The 26,254-nt window shown below is 45.3% G+C and overlaps 1 long non-coding RNA gene across 1 annotated transcript in view; it reads left to right on the forward strand.

The window, feature by feature from the left end:
• The window catches only part of LOC131408541 (uncharacterized), a 62,633-nt gene that overhangs the window by 31,425 nt on the left and 4,954 nt on the right, over positions 1–26,254 (forward strand). Inside the window, exon 2 of the long non-coding RNA XR_009220781.1 lies at positions 8,947–9,023. This is a non-coding gene — a long non-coding RNA (uncharacterized LOC131408541). The remainder of the gene's footprint in view (positions 1–8,946; positions 9,024–26,254) is intronic.

A 26,254-nucleotide genomic window follows, 5' to 3' on the forward strand; every position in this document is an offset into this window, starting at 1 on the left:
GTGAGATCCTTGCTCAGGAGGTCTGGTTGTCCCGGGCCAGTGTTCTGTTCCCATGGTGGACTCTGCAGGGGTCTCCTTCGCTCTGGAGGTGCTTCCTGCTCCATCTGTTCCCCGCCAGGGGTGGAGTGCGTGCTAACTGGATGGAGTGCACCTTCTGGAAATAGGAGCCGATTTTCTCTCCTCCCGACTTCTTTTTATTTTTAAATCCTTCTAGTTGTTTCCTCTGGGCTGCATCCATTTTCCCTCTTTACTGCTGCAGTTTATTGCTCTTTGCTGGCTCCTTTATTTTTATTTTCCAGACTTGCCTGAAATGCATCTTGATTTTTGCATCTGTAGATGTTTAAAGCCTTGTACTTTGTTACTGATGATTTCCCTCATTTTGCAGAATTCCATTTGGTTGCAAGTCTGTTTTGCAAGACCCTGCTTCTTTCCCTTCCATCATTAAATTTTAATATTCTTCTCTTCCTGTTGTTTTATAGAAATTTGTGTTTTATTTTTTAGATTGTAATAATGGACCTTCAGTACCTTACAGTTTGACTTCCTGTCAGAGTGACTTGTTTTTAGAATCTTCTGTTTACGGAGCAGAGGGCACCTTTATGGTGTCCTTGTTCTTTCTGAAAGGCGAATCTGTCCATGTCATTTTGGTATTCTTCCACCTTAGTTGGCTCTTGTAAGATCAGTTCTGAACACCCCGTCACAGTGTGGGGGACCGCTGGGGTCCCTCTCCCTGCCGCCCCTCCAGCCCCCCCTCACCTGCCATGACTCCCTGCTCCCCACCACACTGGACCAGCAATTCTCAAACTTGTCATTTCAGGATCCCTTTAAAAATCCTTAAAAATTTAGTGAGAGTCCCTGAAGAACTTTCAACTATGTGGATTATATCTAGCAATATTTACTGTATCAGAAGTTGAAGTTGAAAGATTTAAAAATACTTATTAAATTAGTTTAAATATAGCACTGATAAACCTATTATATGATAATATAAATAACATTTTAAATGAAAAATAACTATTTCTGAAACGAAATCATTTAACGAGAAGAGTGACATTGTTTTACTTGTTTCCAGATCTCCTTAATGTCTGCCTTAATGGAAGACAGCTGGATTCTCATCAATGCTTTTGCATTCATTCTGTTGCAATATGTTGTGTTGGTTGAACTGCATAAAGAAAATACAGCCTTACACAGATATGTAGTTGGAAAAGGGAGGAATATTTTAATAACCTTTTCAGTTAGTTGTGGATAGTCTTTGAAACTACATCAGAGCTTGACAAGTAGTAGTTTCTTAAAGGTTTGTTGCAGGAGAAAATCTGAAACCATATCGGTGAACTTTTCATACCCTGTTAGATTAAAATCTGTTGGTTTATCTTGCACTTTGAAAGGATCTTTTATGCATCATTTTGTAACATCATGCATTAGTCATCTGGAAAATACCACATTTGTTAATGTTACTATCACACTCATCTGTAAAGTCCTTAAGTATTGGGATGCTCTAAGCTCGCAGGGACAGATGCACGTTTTCCAAAATTTTAATTTTTGCTTGAAAGCTCAAAAAAATTTTTTTTTTTTAGCAACAGATACCGTCAGTTTTCCTTGAAATAACAAGCTCACTTTATCATTTTTGAGAAAATATCTACCAATACCCAAAACTGAATAACTCTAGTTTTTATGTCTGTCATTCCTTCAAGTAAAAATGGTGTTCCAGGAAAAAGCGTGGCTAATTCAGCTTGCAGCTCAGTCAGACCAGTGCTTTTTCCTCCCTACAACCATCGTAGTTTGGCTTGCAGCAGATGTGCGTTATGAGTGCTTACTATTTTGTCACATGGGCTATTAAAAAGATGTGTACTCAAGGGTCGATAGTTAATAAAATTAATTAATTTTACTGATTTGTCAAGGACAGTCTTAGGTGAAATTGACTTTTTTTTTTTTTCTTTTTAAACCGTGAATGTGTGGTGGTGGAGAATACAATGAGTACTAATAGAGTCAGATGCCACTGCCTCAATTCTTGCTAAGGCACCAGTATTTACCCACCATTGCTTTACAGTCGAAGATAGTTTTGACCTTGCAGGACCCTCACGAAGGGTTTTGGACCACACTTTGAAACTTATTGGATAAGACCAAACTGCTCATCAATCATCTGCACACTCTGATCTCTTGCTTCCCACCTGCTTGGAACACTCATCTGCACCACCTCTCCATGCTGTGTGAGTGTGCGTATATACACGTGTATACGTATGTGTGTGTATATATACATCTATGTGTGTGTGTATCACTTTAGTTAATACTAGTACTAATCATGTGTGCATGGGTCTCTTCCAGTAGACTGTAGACTGTGAGCCAGGTTTCATGTTTATCTTGGTGGCGGTAGTACCAAGTACTGTGCCTAGTAAGTGTTAACTCATTAAATGTTAGCTATCTTCATCGTCATCATGTCGTTATTGCATGGGCTTAATAAATAATTTTTGGACTAATGACGAGTTTGGGTTAGTATTTTCCCAGGGTTTCCTTAGGAGGTTGGTTCTCCACGATGTCAGTAAATGTTAAGCATGAAAGGGCATCTGTGGTTAACTAGGTTTGGGAATGCTCAAACAGGTTTTTAAAGGAAGAATTTCCTAGATCCTTTATTGTGTTAATGTGCATTGTGAATCTTTAAGGGGATAGAAGGCTACAGAATGTCGTATTTCCCAAATTGAGTAACTTGTGAACCTTCTTTTCTTAGCATATCTCATAGGATTATGTTCCTTGGAATTTTCTATGGGAAATAATCATGTAGCCTGGCTTTTCTGTTTTTATAAATGAGGAAATTGACTACCTATGTTCATTCATGCATTAATTATACCTCAGATATTTAATGGGTACCTCTAAGGTTAGATGGACACTGGTAGATTTGAGGATACAATGGCAAGCAAAAAAGACAGACTTGGGAGAAAATGTGAATACACTATTTGTATGGAGTAGGTGGTCAAGTGGGAGATTCAAGTGTTCATCAACTGATCACCCGAAATTACAAGTATTATGTGAACGGTATGTTGGAGGGTATGCAGTGCTAAACCACTGGCTTTTGTTTTTCCATTTTCAAAGCCCTGCCAGATCTGTTTAGATGTTACTCTCAGTACTTTGCCACTGCTGGCATCCGTGTGATCCACACAACTGATGAAGATCAGTAAAGATGTGGGCCATTTGTCCAGCTGTATTATCCGGGAGCACAGCATGTTGGAGATAAGGTCTTTTAAAAAGTGAGCCAACTTCCTCTTAGTCCCTGGCACAGAGTAGGTGCTTATATTTATTGATTGGTTGAACGAAGAATGAATCAATGTGCTCAGAAAAATCTGGACTAAATGACAAAGCCCATACAGTGGTCTCATCACCCCAGTGCCCAAACTCACTGTGCTGTGCAGGGTGGACTGAATAAAAGCACATAACATGCTTTTCATGCTCCTCTGCTCTGACCTGGCCTGTTTTGGAGGGAACCAGTGACTCTTCCCTTCTCCTCCATGCAAAACAAAATAGAAAACAGAAAAACACACCCTATTTTCTATTTTGACTCAATGCTGCCCACACATTGGGGAATATGTTAATATACTCTTTATATGAATAAATAATCAAAGGACATGATGTTGATACAGTAAGATTGGCCTTGGTCTTCTGCCTGCTTGGACAGGTGATAATAGCAGGAGTGTTTTGCAACAGAATAGCCTTGGAGTCAGGACTTTGGTAAGAAGATTAAGTCAGTGTTTCATTTGATGTTTCATTCGTCAAAGTCACCTACAGAGAAATCAGACATTTATAGGTTTATTAACCAGTGCTTTTGGTTCTTGGCATGTGACCGACACGACTTTGGGCTGGGTGAGCTCTGGGAATGCATAAAAATCTCCCATTATGTCTCCCCACCCAACGTATGGATAGATAGACAGGAAAACATTTACCAGCTCAGATTACTTCCTTATTTCAAATCCTGAAACTTCTTCAGCCACATTATGTTCCTGCCAGAGTCTGAAAACTAATAGTCTTTAGAGAGGTCTGGGGTTGAGTGGAGTCACTTAGGGAATGACACGCCTCTGGGCTGCTGATTTTCCAGGTGTTGCTCTGAGATTGCATTAAGAAAATTCTCAGGAAGTTTTGGTCCTCTTGATTTCTAATTTTGTGATTGATTTAGAATTGCAGCAATATCATGAGTTGCTAATTTTTTAAAAGGTAATTTTCTTTTCTTTGTAAAAGTAATTCATACTAATTGTAGAAATTTGGAAAAATATCAAAAGGCATAATGCCGAAAATTACCCATAATTCTGGTATTCAGAGCTAATCACTACAAAACATTTTGTTGTATTTTTATGTGCATAATTAAGATTACTGTGTATAAATTTTGATTTCTACTTTTTCTATTTAGCATATGAATATTTTCTCTTGCATTGAAAGCAGTACAGCCTAGGAGCTTGTATTAGTTTCCTGTGGTGGCTGTGACAAATTTCCACAAACTGGGTAGCTTAAAACAACAGAAATCTATTCTCTCACCGTTCTGGAGGCCATAAGTCCAAATCAAGATATAGGCAGGCCTGTGCTCCCTCTGGAAGCTCTAGGGGAGAGCCCATTTCTTGCCCCTCCAAGTTTCTGGTGGCTGCTGACATTCATTGGCATGTGGCCCCGTCGCTCCAATATCTGTCTCTGTTTTCATGTGGCTTCCTCATTTTGTGTGTGTGTGTGTGTGTGTGTGTGTGTGTGTGTGTGTGAGAAGTGTCCCTCTGCCTCTCTTATAAGGGCACTTGTGATGGCATCTAGGGCCCACCCAAATAATTGAGGACATCTCCTCATCTTAAGATTCTTCTCTTAATCACGTCTGCAGAGACCCCTTATCTGTGTGTGGTAACATTTACAGGTTCCAGGATTAGGACCTGATATCTTTGGGCCCATTATTTAGCCTCCCACAGAGTTTAAGAGCATGGATTTAGGGGCCGGCCCAGTGGCGCAAGAGGTTAAGAGCGTGGATTTAGGAGCCAGTCTGTGTGGGTTGAAATCCCAGTGCCATCTGTTACTAGCAGGATGACCTTGGGCAAGTGTCTTAACTCTTGGTGCCTCCATTGTCTTGTTTGTGAAGTGGGCACAATAACAGTACCTACCTCATTGAGTCAGTATAAGGATTAGAAGGGTTCACATATGTAAAACACCTAATAAGCTTAGGATAGTGTCTGGCTCACGTAAGGATCAGCTGTTATTATTGTAGTTGTTATTTTTTTGGGGAATTCTTTGTAAAATGTCATTTTAATGGCTGCATAAAACTTTATGAGTCTATAATAATTTATTTAATCATTTCCTTTTGTTAGCTATTAAGTTTATTTCCAGTTTTCTAATCTCGTATATAACACTGTCATGGATACCTTTGAGCATTAAGTTTTGTCCCCATTTCAGATTCATTCCCTAGCATAGAGTTCTGAAAATGGAATTACAATGTCAAAAGGTATGTACGATTTTTAGCCACTTAATAAGAATTTGCCAAATTGCTTTCCAGAAAGACTGTGTCTGTTACACTCCTACCAGTAGTTGAAATGATGGATGTGCCCATTTTATTGTGACCGTACCATCATCGGGTGTCATCATTTTAAACATTCTCAGGTGTTTTGACATGGTCTGCCTTTTAAGGCTGAGATGTAACATAGCAAAGGGACTCAACATAGTGATTCCTTTAGCAAGGGGTATTCAAGGCCAGAAAACTTCTAATGAGAAATGAAATCCTTGCCTTGTCAAGTCTCCAAGTGCCTTCTCCAGGTTATGAAGCCTGGAAATTTCCTGAGTATTTCCACGGTTACGGGGAGGGGTATTGAGGGAGAGGATATGTTACTAGCAGACAGTGCTAGGTACACAAGGATTTTAATAAAACAGTTTTGTTTCTTTTCTCAAACTCAGACACTGGAAACTTGGAACATTTGATGGGATGAGGGAGGCACACTTGAACAGAACGCAGATCAATTTAATCACCTTACAACTAAAGCCATGTGAGGGACAGGCTGATGGGGTGGGGAGGGGCCAGCTCCTGCACTACCTGCCAGGTAAGGTGGGAGACCAGCCCTGGGAAGGGCTGAGGGAACAGTCTGCAGCTGCTCTTTGCACACCTGCCACCTGCTAGCCTCCTTTCCTTTCCTAGGGGTTGTGCGTTGCAGTCTGGTCTTAGCCAGCCCAGGCCTCTGGGCTATAGAGGAAGAGCAGGGGTCCAGAGCGTGTCTGCTCAAACGGTCCTACTTCAGAGGTCATTTGGTCCACTGCTCTTCAGACCGTCTGTGGTGAAAGTGATTGGTGTTTTCCTCCCAGTGGTGAATTGATATGAGTGTACAGTGCACCCCATGTGTAACTAGTCACACACAAATTCAACAATACCCAAACCATTTGTAGTGGGCTAAGTGGTAACCCCAAAGATGTGTCTGTGTCCAAATCCCAGGAACCTGTAAATGTTACCTTATTTGGAAAAAGTGTCTTTGTAGACGTGATTAACTTAAGGATTTTGGGATGAGGAGATCATCTTGGATTATCCAGGTGGGCTCTAAATGCCATCATAAGTGTCCTTATAAGAGAGAGCAAGAGGGAGATGTGAAACACGCATACAGAGGAGGAGGCAGTGAAGTGGAGTGATGTGGCTATAAGCCAAGGCATGCTGACAGCCACCAGAGGCTGGGAAAGGCAAGGAAGAGATTCTTTCCTAGAGCTTGTGGAGGGAGTGTGGCCCTGCCTACACCTTGATTTCAGGCTTCTGGCCCCGGAACTGTGCAAGAATAAATTTTTGTTCTTTTTACACCACTTAGTTTGTGGTAATTTGTTATGGCAGCCACAGGAAACTCATATACCAATCTATGTTCTGTTCAACAAGACAGTGCCATTGCTTGGCAGTGTAGCAGTATCAGCATGCTATTAACTATGCTAGAAAATAGCAATATGCTATAGAAGCTTCTAGGCTTCTCTTAATTTCTCTACTTATCTTGTTGTGAACCAGCAGCAAAGAGTTGGTGGATGGCACCGCTTTGTAGATTACCCTTTGAGTCCCACTGGTCTAGTTGCCCTACCTTTACCGATGAGGAAACTGGGGCCCAGAGAGGATGTGGTAAGACTGGGTTAGAGCACAGGTGCCTCTATGGCTTGGAATGGATAGACGTGATGTGGCATCAGCCTCCTGGGGGCCAGGTCTGGGGTGAGTGGACAGGAGAGCTGCCCTTTGGCCTGTTCTGCGGGCCAGCTAGTGTCCCTGTCGCTATTCTGTACCCTGCTGAGTGAAAGCTGATGCTCCACTGAGCCCTGGAGCATTGAGCTGCTTAGAAGGCCCAGAAACCAGGGGAAATTTGTAAAGCCTTTGCTGCAGCTAATGAGCCAACAGCAGCAGGCAAAGGACCCTGTCGAGGGTAAAGGTCATAGCTTGCTGTCAATTTAATTTCCAGCTGACTGTTTCAGCCTTTGTAGTTTGGGTCATATTTTCCCTCTGCAGCCCAATTTTAAATTTCTACATTTTCTATATGGTAATTATCTCTTAGAGAATATGGGATTAAACCACAGTCTTCTTGACTCTTATGCTGCTTGAATAAAGTCCATCCAACTTGGCATTCAGGGCCCCCTGAAGAACTTTCTCCTTTCCATCCCTGCCTCTCACCCCTCCCTTTTATACACCTTAGTCTTTAAACTTCACCAAAATCATTGCTCCCCAGTAGAGGGGACTAGAAGAAGTTAGATTCTTGAAGCCCTACAGTAGGTGAGTTTGTGGTTGACCAACTGAAGAACCAATGGAAAAGTATGGCAAGGGGGTAGTGGGCATCAATCTTTGAAGATCTCAGGAAAAAAAATCTTCACATTTACTAAAATAGACTAAAAAGATATCATAAGCAGCTAGTCACCAGCATGACTAGCACGTGTACTAAGTCATCCAGCCCATATGAGCCACCAGACAGCTGTAACCACATAAGTAAACCAGACACAACCAGAAGAAAAAAACCCCTGGCTGAGCCCAGCACTGATTGTTAACCCACCAAACCAAGAGTAAATAAAATGTTTATTGTTTAAGACAAAAAAAAAAAAAAATAAAAGGCCGGCCTAGTAAATCAAGACTTATCTTTGAGTTGTTACACTTCTTATCTTAGTGATGATAGGCATTGTAGTTACTCAATTATTCCTTGCTTGCTATAGACACTTTTCAGAGTCTCCCACCTTTGTATTTTCAATGACGTTCTTATTTATTTTGTTTTGTTATGAAGAATGCCCATACTTAAGACCCCTTTTCCCTAGTATCTGGGCCTCCATCTTAGTATTTAATACTGCTGGGATTTTATGAATTATTTGTTGGGTCTATTCCCTGGGTCTCACACATCTCTCTCTCTTCTCCTCTCAGATATTATGGGACAGTAGTTCAGAGGCCCGGGTCACTTTCTTTCATCTTTTTAAATTTTTCCCAAGGCTTTGTTTCCGAAGCCTCTATTTCTCACTGTCTACTTTTGTTTCCTTTTCTAGTCCCAACCCTGGATCTCTTATTCTTGGATCAGTGATTTTTGTTGCAAGGAACAGAAGTGCTCCCATGCCAGCTTATGTTAGCAGAGGGTTTGTTATAGGAATCTCAGGAACGCAGGGAACAAAGCTTGACCAGCCTGCTGGGAGCTGGAGTGGGAAGGGCCCTCTAACTCAGGAGTGACACCAGCCTGCTCATCTCCTGTCTATCTGTGTGTCTGTCTGTCTGTTTCTCTGGATCAGGGCTCACCACTGCCTGTCTAAGTGCACATCTTTGTTCTCAAATGAGGGAAGAAGAGAGGGAGGCAGTGTGGCTGACAGTGACAAGTGTCCATCCCCAAGCCAGTCACTTGGGGGAGAGGAGCTGTGTGACTGCCCTCTCAGTACGGACTGGGACTAGGGGCGGTATCCAAAAAAGGGGTCTGTGTAAGGGTCGCCACCCTCAAACTTATTATACTTCTTCTTCTGGTTTCTCAACAGGAATAACTGAAGTCACCTTTACTGGAAATCAGTTTGCTGAAACTATTGAAAGAGCCATTCTTGAAGTTGAAGAAAAGGTAAATGGAAGTAAATTTGTGTCTGCTAACATTCTCTTATAAGAGGATGTTTGGGGAGGGATTGCTGTGCCTGTCATTCCTCACACATGCCCAGGTCGCTATGTCATATTATACCCTTCCTCTCTGCCTGGCCAAGTTCCCATTCATCCCTCCTTCATCTTTATCAAATGCCACCTCCTTGGAAATGAAGGCTTTTGCTTCCACGCTGGCTGGCAGTGATTTCTTCTGCTTTTGAACCCCTGTAATACTATCTCCTTCTTACTGACATGTATCCTCGTGGGCTCTATCTTATCATTTGTGCCCCTCCTCTGGCCGTTCCTCTCCCATAGCTGTATCGAGTGTAGGGGCTCCTTCTCTGTGACATCCTCCATCCTAGTGTTTCCACACTTGATTATACATTCATGCACCGCATAACAACATTTTGGTCAACAACGAACTGCGTGTACGATGGTGGTCCCATAAGATTAGTATCATGCAGCCTAGGTATGTAGTAGTCTATACCACGTAGGTTTGTGTAAGTATACTTTACGATGTTCACACAACGACAGAATCACACTGCTGCCATCACAAACCCTGGGGGCTCTGTCTCTTACCGCCCCCCCCCCCACCCCGCCCCCAGGGTTCCTTCCAGGTAGGGGAGCCTTGCACTTCCATTGAGAGATGCAATCTGACCCTGGTGTTCCCCCAACCCCTGCCAGGCAGCCTTCTTAAAAGCAGGTATCTTCCTCCAAGAACTTTCAGTCAGTCTTGTACATTTTATTTTTGTTAGGGCTTATTGAAATGCAGGAAATTTAATTAGTTTACATTAATGCTGCACTTTCTCACTCTATGAGTAAGCTGGAAGACACTAACAGAGGTTTGATCAGCCTAATCTAGCTGTATCTAATGATGTTCTTTCCCTCCTTTCTTCTTTAAATAATTGTAAATGGTTCTATCAGTCAAGGCGGCACAGTGCAGAGCTTTATTGCCATGTGGAATTGTTTAGTTAAATGTGATTTTTTAAAAATGACTCAACTTTTAATTAGAAAGCAGATTGTCAAATGACATTTTGATTTGTCCTTTGACGTGGGAATTGGAAAACAGACCCATCATGATAGGAAACCAGGTTCTAGTCCAGAAGGAGGCATATTAACTTAGAGTAGGTTTTCAGTGAGTCATTGTTTTCCTAAAATAGGCCACCTTCTCTGGTCTTTTTGTTGAGAGAGAGAGACCTTTCTCTGTGTCTGATACCACCTTAGGTTAACGTATTTTCTAGGGGAGACTATAACCTGGAATGCCCCAAACAGGGTGTAACTGTCAGGGCTCAGGTCTAGATACCAAGACCCTTCTCCTGGGATTCCTTGAAAACATCAGTATCAAGAAATCAGCAAACCTATTATGATGCTTGTAATTGAAGAAAATATCAGGCTACATACTTCTACATACATACCGCCCCAAAGCTGCTATCTGCCTTACTACTGAGGGTCATCCTAGAAGCAGCCTGCATGTGTTCTGGCCGAGTTTGGCCCCATAAGCTCATGTGCTGCACCCTACCTTGAGCTGGCACGGTGGCAGGACATCTAAGCACCCCAGAGGAGGGCAGGAAGGGTCACCAGTGAGGCCAGCCCCAGGCGTCCGTCACTCCACACGACTCCTCTGTGCTTTGTAGCACTTTTCATACGTTTTATAGTAGTTAGCAAACTTGGATATCTCAGGGGCACCTCAAGTTTAATGGGTCTACATTTTAACTCTTGGTCTCTGTCTACCACGGCCCCTTTCCAGACCTCCCTGCTCCCCATCTTATTAAGGTGCACAATTGTTAACTCACTTTTTCAAGCCAGAAACTGGGGAGTTGTCTGTTAACACTTACCTTTGTCTTCCTGCACATCATCAGGTCCTAACAATGCTTCTCCTAAAGTAGATCTTGAATTCATCTACTGCGTTCCCGCATTCATCTCCAAGTCCATGACACCATCATTTGCCTAGGTTACCGCAAAAGACTGTGGACTGGTTGCCCTGCTTCCACTTTCCCTCCATTCTGCTCATGACTTTGGACCCAGGGTGATCTTTAAAATACTTGTCCTATCATTTCACTCCCTTGCTCAAACCTGTCAATAACCTCCTCCTGCACTTGGATGAATCCCGTAAGCCCAGTGTGGACCATGGAGAGGACTGCACAGTCTGGGCCCCAGACTTGGCTAGAGATCCCACAGCTTTGTTGACATCATGTTGAAGTAGTGTGTGAGATACTTTTCTCTTTCACTCTTGGCTTCCTTGGCAGATTGCAATGACTTCGATTTTCCAAATGCAATCAAGTAACTGTCAGGCTCTCAAAGGTATACTTAGAATGGATATTGTGTTCTAGGAAATGGTACAGGAAGTGATTTGTTCCTCCAGACCCCAGAACATCAACCCCTAGAACACAAAGGTAGACCACTGTTTCATTTGGAACCTTCTTAAGTAAACCAATTAAAATTCTAAGAGCCAGCTCTGAAGGCCTAGTGGTTAAAGTTCGACGCACTCCACTTCGGCGGCCTGGGTATGCTTCCCAGGCACAGAACCACACCACTCATGTCAGTAGCCATGCTGTGGTGGTGGCTCACACAGAAGAACTAGAAGAACTTAGTATCTATACACAACTGTGTACTGGGGCTTTGGGAGGGAGAAAAAAAAGGAGGAAGATTGGTAACAGATGTTAGTGAAGGGCGAATCGTGCCCTGCAAAAAAAAAAAAAAAAGAAAAAATTCTAATACCCACGCTAATCCTCAAGCAGTCCCCTTACCAAATATTTTGGTATAAAAATGTGCAACAACATTTTAGCTCAGGAAATCACGAGTGAAACTTGGTTCCAGGCTGGTAGAAGAAAAGACTGACATTCTACAGGCAGGGGGAGAAAGAAACAAACTAAATATTAGTATATAGCTCTCCTTTTTAAGCAGAATTCTGCTATCCTGAAACCTATATGTTTACCTTGGTCTTGAGCTTTACTTTCGTGTGTGTGTTTGTGGAACCATGTACACAAACACACACTTGAAAAGGGATTCTGTCTTAGTTGAGTGACACTTTCCATTTTCCCCAGCCTTCCGTTCAAGGTAATTCATGGGAATACTGAAATTCCAGCTTAATTTTGGTTTATTGTGGCCTCAAATTAAGACAACTTTTCTATGATCTGAACTTGAAATTTTTTATAGTACTAGTTTGATGAGTCACCTGATGTGTTACAAGCAAAGACTGTAATGGGAATACCAGGCAAGGTGACCTGAATACAGTGTGATGAGCGCCATGGTGGGGTTTGTTACCAGATGTCATGGGAGCACAGAGATGAGCCCCTCACTCACTTTGGGGACAGAAAAGTCACGAAATGCTTTCAAGAGTATGTGATGCTAGAGATGGGTCTTGAAGGAGGAGTGTGCCAAGTGGAATGAGTGACTGGGAGAAAAGCAATGGAAAAGGGCATTTCAGACAGCTGTGTGGGTGGAGGCTCTGGAGGTCAGCACGGGCATGGCATGCCATGGCCGCTGCAGTGGAAGGCATGAGGTGGAGTTGGGGGCTAAGGGTTGACAGGGGCCGGATCATGCAGTGGAATGCCCCTGTGGAATTTTACTCTAGGGAGTTACTGGATCAGATTTGTCTTTACAGTAGGGATTCTGTAGGCTTGGTCTCTACTTCTAAGGCTTCTCCTGAATGGCAGTGTCCAAATCAGACACACAAGTCCTTCTATCAGTTCCTATAGGTGTGAGTCTCAAAATTCCATGGACTTCCAAGTTTAAGGTATGACAACAGGCTATCTACTGGTAATCCCAAAGACATTATTAAAAGTTACTCAAATGTGGTTGGTGTTAAATTAGCACCCTGCTGGAGTTTATAGATGACTCTATTTTGTATTCCATTGGGAGTCCAGCTGCCTCGCCATGCTCGGCAGTGATGAGTTTCAGCCTCCTATGGAGCATGGACATACACAGGGCGTTGGAGTTCCTGTAGATCTTGGAAATGGCATTCTAACGGTGCAACAGCAGCCTTATTACAAGATGTTGTCACAAATTCAAGATGCTGAATTTGTGACAATTTTTAATTGCTTAGGAATCTGGATGTTTAATTATCAATTACTGTTAGCTTGGCTTTCTCATTATTAGTTTAGAATGATTTGGCTAGGTGGTAACCTTGAAGTGTGAAGTGATGCATATTTACACCAGCGATATTTTTTGGCTTAACAGTTTCCAGCAACCAGACTTTAAAACATGTATGAGGTTGAAATGAGTCATCCATATGCCTTTGCTAAAGAAGATGTATACATGCCCTGCATTTGCTTCTGCAGTGATTCCTCACAATTGTTATCACATTCTTTTTCGCTGGTAAGGAGAAAGTGTATGGGATGGGCACGTTGTAGCATCCTTTGCCTTGCCTCCACAGGTAGTGATTTCAGGATTTAGAAATGTTTGTATTATCTGGGGCTTGAGAAGATGGAAGGTAAGGCAGGGAAACACGGGGTAGGAGGCTGTTGCAGAAATCCTCGTGAATGAGGATGAGGGCCTGACCTAGTGGTAGTGAGGATGGAGAAGGGGGGATATGTTTGAGAGATGTTTAGGATAAGGGACCGTTAGGACTTCAGGAACAACTTGATGTAGGGAATGCAGGAGAGAGGAGGTGCCCAGGAAAACCCCCAGACTTCGGGGTTGGGGAACGTTAGTAAGAGGAACAGGCTTCTATCTTTTCGGCAAATTCTGAACCCCTGGTGGGGGCAGTGGACAAAGAATGATTAACTTTTTAAAAAGATAGAGGAAGGAGGGCTATTTTAAAGGCATAACTGTAGGCAAAAGGGCAATTAATTTTGAGTAAGGGGCAGTTTTCTCCGCGGCGAGAGGACGTAAAGTAGGCTGAGATGAGAAGATGGGCATAGGCACATGTGGGCTTGTTCTGCCGCGACGTGCAGAGGGACAGAAGTCTAACTGCTTGACGTGATGTAGGCTGGGAGTGGGCGCCTAGAAGGCCAGGCCACGTTTGCGCTGGGGGCCACTGAAGGCTTTTCAGTTAGAGGACTAAGGTCAGACCTTTGTTTAAGTGAAACCATTCTGTCTGGAGACTGAGGAATCAGGTTGGAGGCAGGAATATGTCTGGTGAGGGTGATGAGGGACCGCAGTGATGGCAGGGAGACCATGCAGGCTGGGGCGCACGTACCTGTCTGTGCAGCATATATTTCTTTTGGGGGAGGTGGAATACAGAATCTAGAGTCAGTGCGGAAGGGCAATAATCAGACTGTAGTAAGCTATTAGACAGGAGTGGGGTGCGGGTAGCGGGGGAAGGCGGAGTTGAAGGTGACTTGGAAACCCTGCCCTCTTGAGGTGACTGGGTTTGCCTTAGTCAGCAGCGGCCCACAGTGGTCTGCAGGGACGAGCTCACTGCTGACCTGGGGGACTCCGTGGAGCCTCCAGATGGGCTGCTGGCAAAATCAGTAAACCTTGTCTTCAGGGCTCGAACGCCTTCTTGTTCTGTGCCCTTTGCCCAAACCATTCTCATCGACCGTTCGGTTTGGTAAACCAGCTTATGGTTCAGCAAAAGAGACAGCATTAAAATTAAAGATCAAATATTTATCACTTTGTTAGTGACAAACTCAACTTCAGCAGCCCGAGTTCATTGTCTGATGGGGTCATTCTCCTTCCCCTACCCCAAAATCCACCCTTTGGAGACTCCAGAGAACATTGACATGCTGCTGTGCAAATATTTGATAGCAGCTTAGTTTACTGCCTGACTTTTGCAGAATATTTGAGTTTTGGCAGAAGTCAAGGCCTGCAGTGAAGCACAAACGGTAGGCTCTGAGACATTCGCCAGGGGCTTTGTAGATCCTTTGTGGACTGATTTTCTTGCCTCCTCTGCTCTTCCTCTCGCTCATGCACATCAGCTGCCTGTTCCAGTCACCGGCTTGTTGCCTTGCTATTCCTGCAAACCTCTCTGGCTCGCTCCTGCCTCAGGGCCTTTGTCCTCCCTGGTCCCTGCCTGGCCCCCTCTTCCCCTAGTTCAGAAGGCTTGCTCCCACTTTTCCTCAGACCTCTGCTCTCTAATCAGAGATGTAGTCCCTGGTGATGTGCTCTGTACTACAGGATGTACCCTACTCTCTGTCACCTCGTGCTGCTTTGTCTGTCTTCATAGCACTTAACTCCTTGACATATTACATACTTAGTTGTTTCTTGTCTGTCTCTCTACTGGAACGTGCCTTCCATCAGAGTAGGAACTTTGTTCATTATTGCATCCCACTGCTAAGACTGTGCTGAGCACATCAAGCTCGCCCTGTATTTGGTGAATCAGTGGCTGATCAGATGGACCAGTCAGTTAATCAGTCTGTATATTCACAACAGTTGATCAGTGGCTGGCATGTGGCAGGTGCTCAGCAAGTGTTTGAATGAATGAATTGGCGAGAGAGTGAATGACCCTGTGTGACTAGCTAGTCCCCGGCACTTAGGTGCTCAGCAAGTGCTTGTTGATTAATGAATGGATGAAAGCATGTGCCTGCCTCTTTCTGAGACGGACCCTGTCGATGGGGTGAGCCCCGGTTTATTTATTTGAGGAAGGCCCAGACGTGCAGTCATGGGTGCGTGTGGTTGCTGTTTGTGTTTGATAATTCAGTCAATACCTCACTTTTTCTCTCTCAGTATGTCTGCCATCAGCCAGGCTCTGCAATTAACTTGCTGTAATTTAGCTTAGAGGTGAATTTTTCATTTTAAAGCTACCATAAACAGCTGGCGCTTGTGATATCTTGGTTGTTAATGAAGTTAACAGAACATGAGGACTGTGTTACGCGTCTAGGGGAAGGGGCTGTTAGCCCACACCTGGCCACGGATGTGTGAGGACAGCCTGATGAGTTTGGCAGTATTGTGGTTCTCTAGGTCCTGGGGTGCTCCACAGCCTGCCAACGTGGGGGCAGAGCCCCGGTGAGTGTGGGGCCTCTTTCTCGAGGGTTATGTTTTGCTCAGACATTTGGAGGAAATTACATTTAAAGACCATTAAAACAAATATGAATATTAGTTGGAGGAGAATTCAACATAGCTTAGTGGTTAAGAGCAGGGCTCTGGAACCAGGCTGTCTGGGTTTGAATCTGTCCCACCTCTTACTTGCTTTGTGGTCCTGGGCAAGTTACAAACCTCTCAAAACCTCCTTCTCGCTTCTAAGATGGGAGACTGTGATGCGATAGAGCCTATGGCATGGGGATGTTGTCAGCATTTAGTGAGAGCCAAGGCAGCTTTTATCAGAGTGCCGTGCACATCGTAAGTAAATAACAGGGGCTAATGTTATATACGATTACTTGACATTTTAAGATAAAAGAGGAGACAAATGAAATTTTATTCTTGCAGTGGCTCTGCCCCAGACCTGGCCTCCAGGGATGAATGTTACTCACCTCTGCCATGTTTGAGATGGAAAGGTTAGCGAAGCACTGCCTTAAGAAAACCAACGTATGCAGTTGGCTGATATGCATGTCTTCACCAGTTTTCCCCCGACCTTGCCTTAGTCTTGAGCTGTCATAGAGTTGAGCTGTCATTAACAAGGTGATAGATTAGCGATGCTTACTTTTAGTACCTGCAGTCTTAAAGTACCTAATTGAATAGCACATGAAGTTGAAGGAACCTACAGGTTTCGATAAAGAATTGCCATTTAAGGAATGACAGTACTTAGAAGAGCTTGTAATTTTTTCTGAGGGCTTTCACACACATTACTTCCATTTCATTCTTATAACAGCCTATTATTCATCAAGGTAGAGAAGACTGTCAGAGTGGAAGGAAACTTCAGTAACTCTTGGGTCCATCTCTTTGATCTGATTCTGGAATCCTTTCTGCATAATCCCATTGGTCTCTTGGTTTCTCCTAGAGATGGAGAGCTCCCTACCCCAAAAGCAGTCCAGTCTGGCTCCCTGTAGCGTCTACTCATTGGTTCAGGTTCTGCCTTCTAGAGCACAACTAAACTTATCACTTCTTCAACGTGCAACTTATATCCTTCTTGATATATAGACCTCGCGACCTAGTGTTTCCACAACTCCTGGGAACATTATTTAGACATTTAATAGCCCTCAGTGGTGGGAGATCTTAGTCCAGTATTTTTCACCTGCAGGTCACAACCCATCAGAAGACTGTGAAATATGTTTTAATGGATTGCAACTGGCATTTTTTCTAGTGAAATAAAGCAAAATAGAAAATAGCAGAGGGCCGGCGCCGTGGCTTGGCGGTTGGGTGCGTGCGCTCCGCTGCCGGCGGCCCGGGTTCGGATCCCGGGCGCGCACCGACGCACCGCTTCTCCGGCCATGCTGGGTCCGCGTCCCACATACAGCAACTAGAAGGATGTGCAGCTATGACATACAACTGTCTACTGGGGCTTTGAGGGGAGGGGGAAATAAATAAATAAAATCTTAAAAAAGAAAATAGAGCATGTTGCACATAGTACGCTAACATATTACCTTGTAAAACTTGGTTTCCGTTTGTGTGCTTGCACTACTGTTAAATATATTTCTGAGCATCATAACCATTTCAAAAACCATTGTTTTGGACCCCTCTTACAGGACTTTCAGGTTAACTTCTTTTATGTTTAGTCGTCTTCTTTGTCCTTTCCATGGTTGTATTTGCTTCAGGTCAACTAGTTAAAAACGAAGTTGCTGTGCTTGAGTTGCTGATTGTTATGAATTTGACTCTAACTTCTCTGTAAAGGAGGACAGTGGACTGTCTGGGGTTCAATAACAAGATCCATCAAAGGCCCTGCTTCCCTCTCTTTCCTCACCCATCTTCAGTGAGAGGAGTTGGTTGAGCACCTCCAGAGCTTCGTGTAATCATAGGGCAGTTCCTGGAAAGCCAGCGTTTCCTCAAGGCTGGACCAAACTCCTTTGCTACCAGTTCTTGGAAGGAGCATGTGGGGACCAGCCTGCACTCACATGGGCTTCCTTGGTCTCCCAGACAAACAGGAGAGGTGTCGTCTTGTCACATCTTGGCCTAAGAAATGTGACAGTAACTTGAACTGCAAAGGGAGGGACGTTGCCCAGTGGAAAGAGCAGAACTGAGAGTCCAGCAGAGTTTTCAGATCCTGAACTCTGTGTGTGTGTTGGGGGAGGGAAGGTGGATGTGGAAGGAGCGGGTATTCCTTGGACGGGCCACTTGAGCTCTTTGAACCACAGCAGTATTTCAGATCAGGTCCTGTGCCAAGCACTTTTGTTTTGTAATCTCATGTAATCCTCACATTGTCTTTCTCTCACTTTGTCATACTGGCCTGATAAAACTCCCACCCTGGTTAAATCTAACATCCATACCTGCTGTTAGATTGGTGCTACCAATCCCCCCCCCAATCCCCCGTACCTGCACAGTTGGTGCTACCCTGGCTCACCTCACTTTAAGGTCTGTGACCTCTGACCGCAGGTGGGCCTTGTGCTGCTGGTGGTTACACGATACTTCTCTAATGCATCATTCCCCCCTCCTGGACAGCTGTTTCACCGCTTGTCTCTCCTCAGACTTCCAGCATCTCCTCCCTCTTTCTGCCTCCTAAGATGATGACCTTCTTCCCATTTCGCTGAGAACCAGCAGCAGTCAGGTGAGGACTTGCACAGACTCCCACTGCCACATCGGGCCCCTGTCCAGGGCCAACCCCGGCTGGTGCTCCAGAACCTGCTCTATCTCTTTCCGGGGGTTGCTTCCATCAGTTCTTTTTCCTTCCTTTTCCTGGGCCATTTTTCCCTATAATACAAACATTCTATAATTGCCTTAAAAAAACAAACAGAACAAAACTGTTGTCCTCATATCTTCTAATTCTGACCCTATTTTTATAATAATATTGATAATGATGATGATGATGGTGCTAAAACTTACATAGTACTTAGCATGTACCAGGCATCATTCTCATGTATCAGTTCATTAGGTGTGACTATTATCCTCATTTTTCAGATGAGAAATCTGAGGCACAGAAAGATTTAAGTAACTTGCCTGAGGTCACAGGGCTGATAAATGCAGAGCTGGGATTTAGGCGTAGACGCTTGGCCTCCAAGGCCTGTCTTGAGAAGAGTTGCCCACTCGTGGTCTCCAGTCCCTCTGCTCCCTTCCTCTCTGGGCCCTACTCAGATCTTTGCCCCCTCCCCACCTCGCCACCAAGCTGCCCTCTCAAGTCACCAATTGACCAAGTCACACAGTCAGCTCCTTCCTCCCTAGCACACTTTCTGCACTTGCCTTCCAAGACACTGTACTCGTCCTAGTTTTCTTCCTTTCATGTCTTTTTAGTCTTGCTTACTGGTTCCTCTTTAGCTCCCAAGGATCTAAACATTAGACTGCACCAGGGCTCAGTCCTCAGCCCCCTTCTCTGTCTGCTTCACTCACCACCTTCGTTCCTATGCTGTCTCCAGCCCAGCTCTCTCCCTGAACCACGCCCAGTCATCCACCTGCCTGCTCAGCGTCTCCACGAGAGCTGTCTACTAGCATCTCAAACTTGATGCGTCCCAGTTTCCCATGCCGTCACCCCAACCTCCTTGCATCTTCCCCGCATCCTTAAGTGGCACCTCCATTCTTCCACTTGCTCAGGCCACAGAGCCTTTAGTCCATTTTCTTTTTCACACTCCATTTCCAAACTGCTGGTAAATCATGTTGACTCTACCTGTAAGGTGCACTCAGGATCTGACCACTTGTCACCACATCTGCCCCTACCCTGGACCAAACCACCATGTCTGACCTGAGTAATTCATTAGCATCGTCATGGATTTCTTTGTTTCAGGCCTTGCCCCCCCGCAGTCAGTTGTCCAGCAGTGTTCTTTTTAAATATGAGCAGAGCCCTCCGGTGGCCCCCATCTCACCGTCTACATGCTCCCACTCTGACCTCACTTCTAAATGCTCCCCTATGCTCTCTAGCCATATTGGCCGCTGTGCTGCTTCTCAAATGTGCTGGGTTCTCAGATGTGCTGGGGTGGGAGGGCACCTTAGGACCTTTGCATGTGCCATGCCCTGCCTGGGAGATCTTCCCAGGAATCTGCACGGTCACTTCCTCACTTCCTTCGAGTCTCTGGTCCAGTGTCACTCTCTCATGAAGCTTTTCTTGATTGATTGCTCTAAATTTGCAGCCTCTGTACCCCATCCCCTCAATTTTCTGTACAGCACATAGCATCATCTGACACATATTCTATTCACTTTTTGGTAGTCTGTCTTCCCAGTTTCGCTGTAAACTACCCAAAGGCAGCATTTTGCCTGTCTTATTCACAGCTGTATCCCCAACATGTCCCCTGACATATAGTAGATGCTCAAAAAGTGTTTGACTGATGGGTATTTTTATCCCTGTTTTACATATAGAGTAATTGAGGCTCTCAGAGGTTGCTTGCCCGGGGCCACAGACCCTAGAAGTGCCAGGATGGGCACTGAGACCCTGACATGAACTTAATTGCTCTGTACGCTCCTTTTTCTTGTCCAATAAGGACAGTAATACACAACATGCAGGGTTACTGTGAGGACGAAATGAATCATGCACAGGAAAGCTCTTCGTAAACCCCAGGTGCCAAAGGAATGTTGCTTATCTAATTTTTCGAGAACCCTAGCTTTTTGTGTCTGTGTTATTCAGCAATCCACCCAAAAGTTCTTTTTTGTTCCTGGGTTTTTATTTAGGAATAGCTGATACTGCTGCCTCCAAATGACCTATTTTCTTCTTCCTCTTGCCCTTGGTGAGAGAAGTGTGTGCATATGTGTTTTGTCCGTAGGCTTCTGTCTGTGTGTGGCTCAGATCTCCCCACTGGCCGTCAGGTCGAGAGCTCCCCCAGCCTCCGTGGCCCAGCAGCAGCAGGGAGTGCTGGAGTGTGCGTGTGGCTGTCATTGTGCCTTCATGTCTCTGTTCCCGGGAAGGCGCTTATGTTATCAGCAGGTGCTTAGCGGGTGTCAGGAGTCCCATCTTGCACAATTCTCCTGGCAGCCTGCCCACCCCCTGCCCCCACTCTCTGCAGCAGACTGGAGTGAAGTGATCACAGGCCCATTATGGCTAAATACCAGGGATATAAAATGAAGCAAGCACCCTTGATGAACCGCCGAGCTGCTGCTCTCAAGCACGCAATTTATGTCTCCCTGAACCCAGGGCAGCTTCCCGGGCTCATAGCATAGAGCGTGGAGCAGTTCAGCCCTTCTGATGCTTGACGTTATGATAATGACACAGCTACAAGACGGGATGGTTTAGATCCCCCCACATATACCCTTCTTATGTGGCATTTATTCATTTGCGTTTCTGATTTTGGAAGCAGGAGAAAAATTGAGCCATTTTCTTAGGGAGCACCTTAAACTGCTTTTTATAAAGATCAGAGAGCTGTGGCACTTTAGAAAAGGTGATCAGCGTTAAGAACAGGCAAGTGGTCTTTGGTCTCCATCCCTGGGAGTGGTCTTCTGGGGGAGCTGCCACCTGGGCCTGATTTCTGTACTCGCATTCATTGTGCGGGGAGGGGAGGGTACTGTTAACACAGTCCACAGCCACTTAACATTGTCGCCAGGCCAGGTCACGCTGTTCTCGACGGGCACCCCTCCAGCAACCTGTGACATCCTGGGGGCTGTTGAAGCAGCGTGGTGCACGGTGAGAAGTCACCTGGGATGCAGTGCATCTTTAAACCCAGGATGACTGCCCAGCCTGGGGCAGGCATGTGGGGATCCTTTCCAGGAATCAGGACAAGCACATCTGGTATAAGGAATAGGCTTTATCTGCTGCAAGTGAGACAAGCCCTGAGGGCCTGTGCTGCCTCTCACACACCCTCCCTGTGTCCTCAGTCTCCCGAGCTGACAGGCAGGAATCAGGCATAGACTCTTGATTTTGCATCCCATCATTCCGCATGCTTCTAGGGGATGGCCTGGCCACCTGCCGGCAGCTGTGTGGAGTAAGAGGAGCAGACAGAGCTGAGTTCCTGCTGACTTGCTGCCTCGGGCCTCCTCTAAGCCTCAGTTCTCTTGTCTGCGAAACGGGATAACGGCTGCAGTGAGGTTTGTGTGTTTGTAGAGGGCGTTAGTGGGGTAGCCTGACAGGCAGGGAGGCTTCAGGAGGTGGCAGCTGCTGTTCTTAGTTGTGGGGTGACTGGGAGGCACTGTGGGGTCATGCAGAGAGGATGGGTGGGCGTTGGAATCACTTCTGAGGTCAAACCTCATTCCCTTCATTCATCAAATACCGAATGAGTGCTGCTTGTGAGTGTTCCGCTGGAGTGGAGACCTTGCTGATAATCTTCCATCTTGGGCAAGTCACCATGCTTCTCTGCATCTCAGTTTCTTTACGTAAAATGGACGTAAAAAGACCAGTCTTGCGAGATTGTGTTGAGAATGAAATGAGCATTTATAAGTAGTAGCTAGCTAGTTTATTATTTTCTACTATAACTTTTTCTACTCTCCTATAGAATTTTCTACTGTAACTCTATGGTTGGTTATGTAAGATGAGCCACTTGTCCTAAACTATTCCAGCTTTGATATCCAATCCAGCAGATGTTGTTTGAGCACCTGCTGTGTGAGTGGCATCATGCCAGCCCAGGGGAATATTATACCAGCAAAACACATTTGCCATCTCCCAGGAGCACATAGTCCAAGTAGGACATCAGAGGCGCAGCCAGTTAGACAGTGGCCACTGGTCAGTGCTGCAGTAAAGGCAGAAACCAAGTGCTGAGACAGTGCTGAGGAGGGAGCCATTGTTTCTGCCTGGGGAGGCTAGTGAAGGCCGTGCACAGGGATTGACCAAAGAGGAGAGAGACTGCAACAGGCGGATGACAGTGCAAGTGGAGAGGGCATTCCGGTACTGCATTGGCACAGGCACAGAGGTATCAGCATGCAGGGTGAGGGCTCAGGTGTGTTGGTAGCTGTGGGTCACGTGGGGTGTGATGAGGCTGGAGAGATCGATTAGGGCTGGGTTGTGAAGGCTCAGAAGTCCTCACCATTGTGGGTTGAGGGTGTGATGTGGAAAGCTTGTAAGAGGGCAGAACTTAATGCTCCTTATTACATGGGGTATGCACAGCACTGTCCAGGAAAAATGTACTGTGAGCTACTCATGGAATGAAAATTTTTCTAGTGGCCACATTAAAACAGTAAAAAGAAAACAGGGGAATTTAATTTTAAAAATATATTTTTATCTAACCCAGTATATCCCAATTTTACCATTTCAACATGTATCAGTATAAATGAATTTTAATGAGATATTTTACATTCTTTTGGTACTAAGACTTCAAAATCTGATGTGTATTTACACTAGAGTATAGCTCAATAGAGGACACTACAGTTTGGAGCACAGCCACATTTCAAGTGCTAGTAGCCACATGTGGCTAGTGGCTACAGTATTGGGCAGCACAGATTTAGCAGGTCTGGGATAGTGGGAGTTGGGAGTGATCTGTGTAATCCTGAACCTTCTCTTGATAGCCTGAACCAACCTTCTTCTCCCACCAAACCTGTGAACAAACCTGCCCAACAGCAGATTGGTCACTCTGGTAGTTTTCAGTAGGGAAAAGAGAAAAAACTGGGGGATTCCATCATCTGTGGAATATATGGTGCATCTCCACTGGACCGACCTCCCTGGATAGCAGGTTACAACATGCCATTTATTGAGCATCTGGTATGACCTGTTAACATTACTAGATACTTCAGATAATACATTCTTTCTAATTTTTTCAATACCTGTATGAAGCAGGTTTTCTTATCCCGTTTTACAGAGGAGGAAAGTCAGAACACTAGAGATTAAGTACCTTGCCCAAGGTCATATAAGTAGACATGGCAGAGCTGAGACTCAAACCTGGTTTCAAAGTCATGTTCTTACCTCTGCTCATGGCTGTTTCCCTAATATTTAGGGGTCTAACATTGTATGTACATTATGATCTCTAAATTGAAAAAAAAACATATAAAGAACTTAATAAGCGTGTGTGTGCACATGTATATGGATATACACATATAAAGACTAGAAAGTTATAATCAGAGAAAAATCATCAACTTAAAACAATTCTATCCAAAAGAGTGTGTTTCCCCACCCACTTCCTCTCTGCTTCCCTGCTCCCTGCCCACACACACTAGGGACCAGTGGAATGTTCCGGTGCTGACCAGTTGCCATGGGCTCACTTTGGTGGGGGAGGGGGCAGAGCAGGTAGAGTTTCATTAGAATCGGGTGGAACTCAAGCGTTTGTGACGTCTTCTGTTTCCCTGGTTAGGGGAGCTAGAGGCAGTGGGGTGACCAGGTGGCAGTCTCAGTTGTAAGGCTGAAACTCGGCTAGTGGCTTCTCCATCCTGCCCGGGCTGCTTGCTGGGAAGAAGCCAGACTGTGCCTTGTGAGCTTCATCTTTGATTTCCTCTCTGTGAGGGGCTGGTGAGCAATGATGTGGCCCCAAAGTGGATAAAGGGCCAGGAAGATATGTGAGGCGGGCACAGGAGGATGGTGACTATTCAGGTTACGGGGTCAGACAGATGTGAGTTTGACCTTTGACTCTGCCACTCCCTAATTTTGTGACAGTGGACACATTGTCCTTGGCCTCCTCATTTGTAAAACTGGAGTAATCGTTTTAGCCGGGGCTCTTTTCATTGGAAGATACACAGAGTCACTGGAGCCAGCTCAAGTTAAAAGAGGTGTGTATCATAAGATAGAGAAATACGTCAATGTAGCGTAAGCACTGGAGCCTTTGTAGAGCTGGGCCTTGTGGGGACTGCACTAGAAAGATAAGAGCGGAGTCCCCTCTCTCGGTCCTTCAGGAGTGCTCCCCTCTGCTCCCCTCCCCTCTCCCCAACCTGGCTTCCTCTGCTGTCTTCTGCGCATGGCATTAGATGGCTTCCCCAGTGCCTACATCTGCGTGATTGTCCAGCCCGTGTCCCTTCATGTTTCTTAGTTTAGATTTCTGAAATAGAGGCTCACTGGCCCAGCTTATCTTTTTGAGGCAGGCCACACATTTCAAAGGTCCTGGCAGAGTCTGGATGAGCCAGCCCTGGCCCAGCAGGCCACCAGGTCCAGTCAGCTGAGGCCAGGGCAGGTACTGAGGTGGTCCTCAGCCACCCAGAAGGAGGCGGGGCATGGATATTAAGGGTGTAGAAATGTCCCCCCTACAGACTGGTGTTTCTCTGCTAAGTTTGCTTTTCCACCCTCCAGGATGGTTATTTCATGCCTTCTCATTCCTCAAGCCTGCCTCCCAAGCCCCCAGACTTGAAGCTCAAGTCCTTTCCTGTCTGACTGAGTAAATAGGAACCTCTCATTCCCACCACACAGTACGGACCTGCCTCCTCGTGAACTCATCTTCTCTGTCAAAGGCGGAGCAGCTGTCCTTTTGTGCTCTCAGCTTTCTCCTACACATACCCCATTTTTCAGCGTCAGGGTTTTCTCCCCTTCTCTGGGACCCCTCAAACATCTAGTGTCTCTCCAGGACCCACATGCTCTTCCAGCAGAATGTCAGACTGTTTGTCTAGCCAATGCTAGTCAAAGTGTTGGCATGTGAACCATTTATCACAAGTTGTCGCAATATTGAGGCATTTGTGCCAGAATGTAAATCAGCTATGCACTATGTATAGTTTAGTTCAGCTGAAATTTTATTTTCATGGCAAAATTTTCTTGATGAAGGAAGCAATGTGTTCATTTACACTGTGGCACAAGCTCGCTCTCTTCTCAGACAAGTAACAAGTTTGTGGGCCCTGCTCTTAGTAGCCCTAGTCTGAACCCCCACCGCTCACTCCACTGAAATTACTCATGTCAAATCTCCGTGTTACCAAATGCAGTAGATGCTTCCTCATCTTCACTCGAATCGTCTCTCGGGAGCGTTTTGAAGCAGTGCCCTTCTTGACTCTTGGTCCCCAGGACTCTGCTCTGTTTCTCTTCTTCCCCTGCCTCTCCTCCCCAGGCTCCTTCGCTTGCCCCTCGCCCCTGCCCTCTGACTGTCGGTACTGCAGGGCTTGGCTTGGCCCTTTTCTCCATCTGCCTTGCCCTTAGTGAGCTCACCTCCTCCAATAGCTGATGACTTCCAAATATAGATCTTCAGCCCAGACCGAGCTCCTGACTCATTTCTTCAGCTGCCTGCCTGTTATTTCCATGGCGATGTCTAATAGGCATCCGCACACATGGATAGATGTGAACAGAGCACTTAATGTTCTTTCTCAAATCCTCCCCACCCCGATTCTCCCCCATCTCATGAGGCAGCATCACCATCCAGCCCAAACCACAGGTCCACCTGTGATTTCCTCCTTTGCCTCACACGCCACGCCCAATCTGTCATTAGGTCTTATCCACTGTACCTCCAAAATAAAACCCGACTCCATCCTCCTCTCCGTCACTTCTGCCCCTCCCCAGGT

Source organism: Diceros bicornis, chromosome 7, assembly GCF_020826845.1.
Source record: "Diceros bicornis minor isolate mBicDic1 chromosome 7, mDicBic1.mat.cur, whole genome shotgun sequence".
Lineage (NCBI taxonomy): Eukaryota > Metazoa > Chordata > Mammalia > Perissodactyla > Rhinocerotidae > Diceros > Diceros bicornis.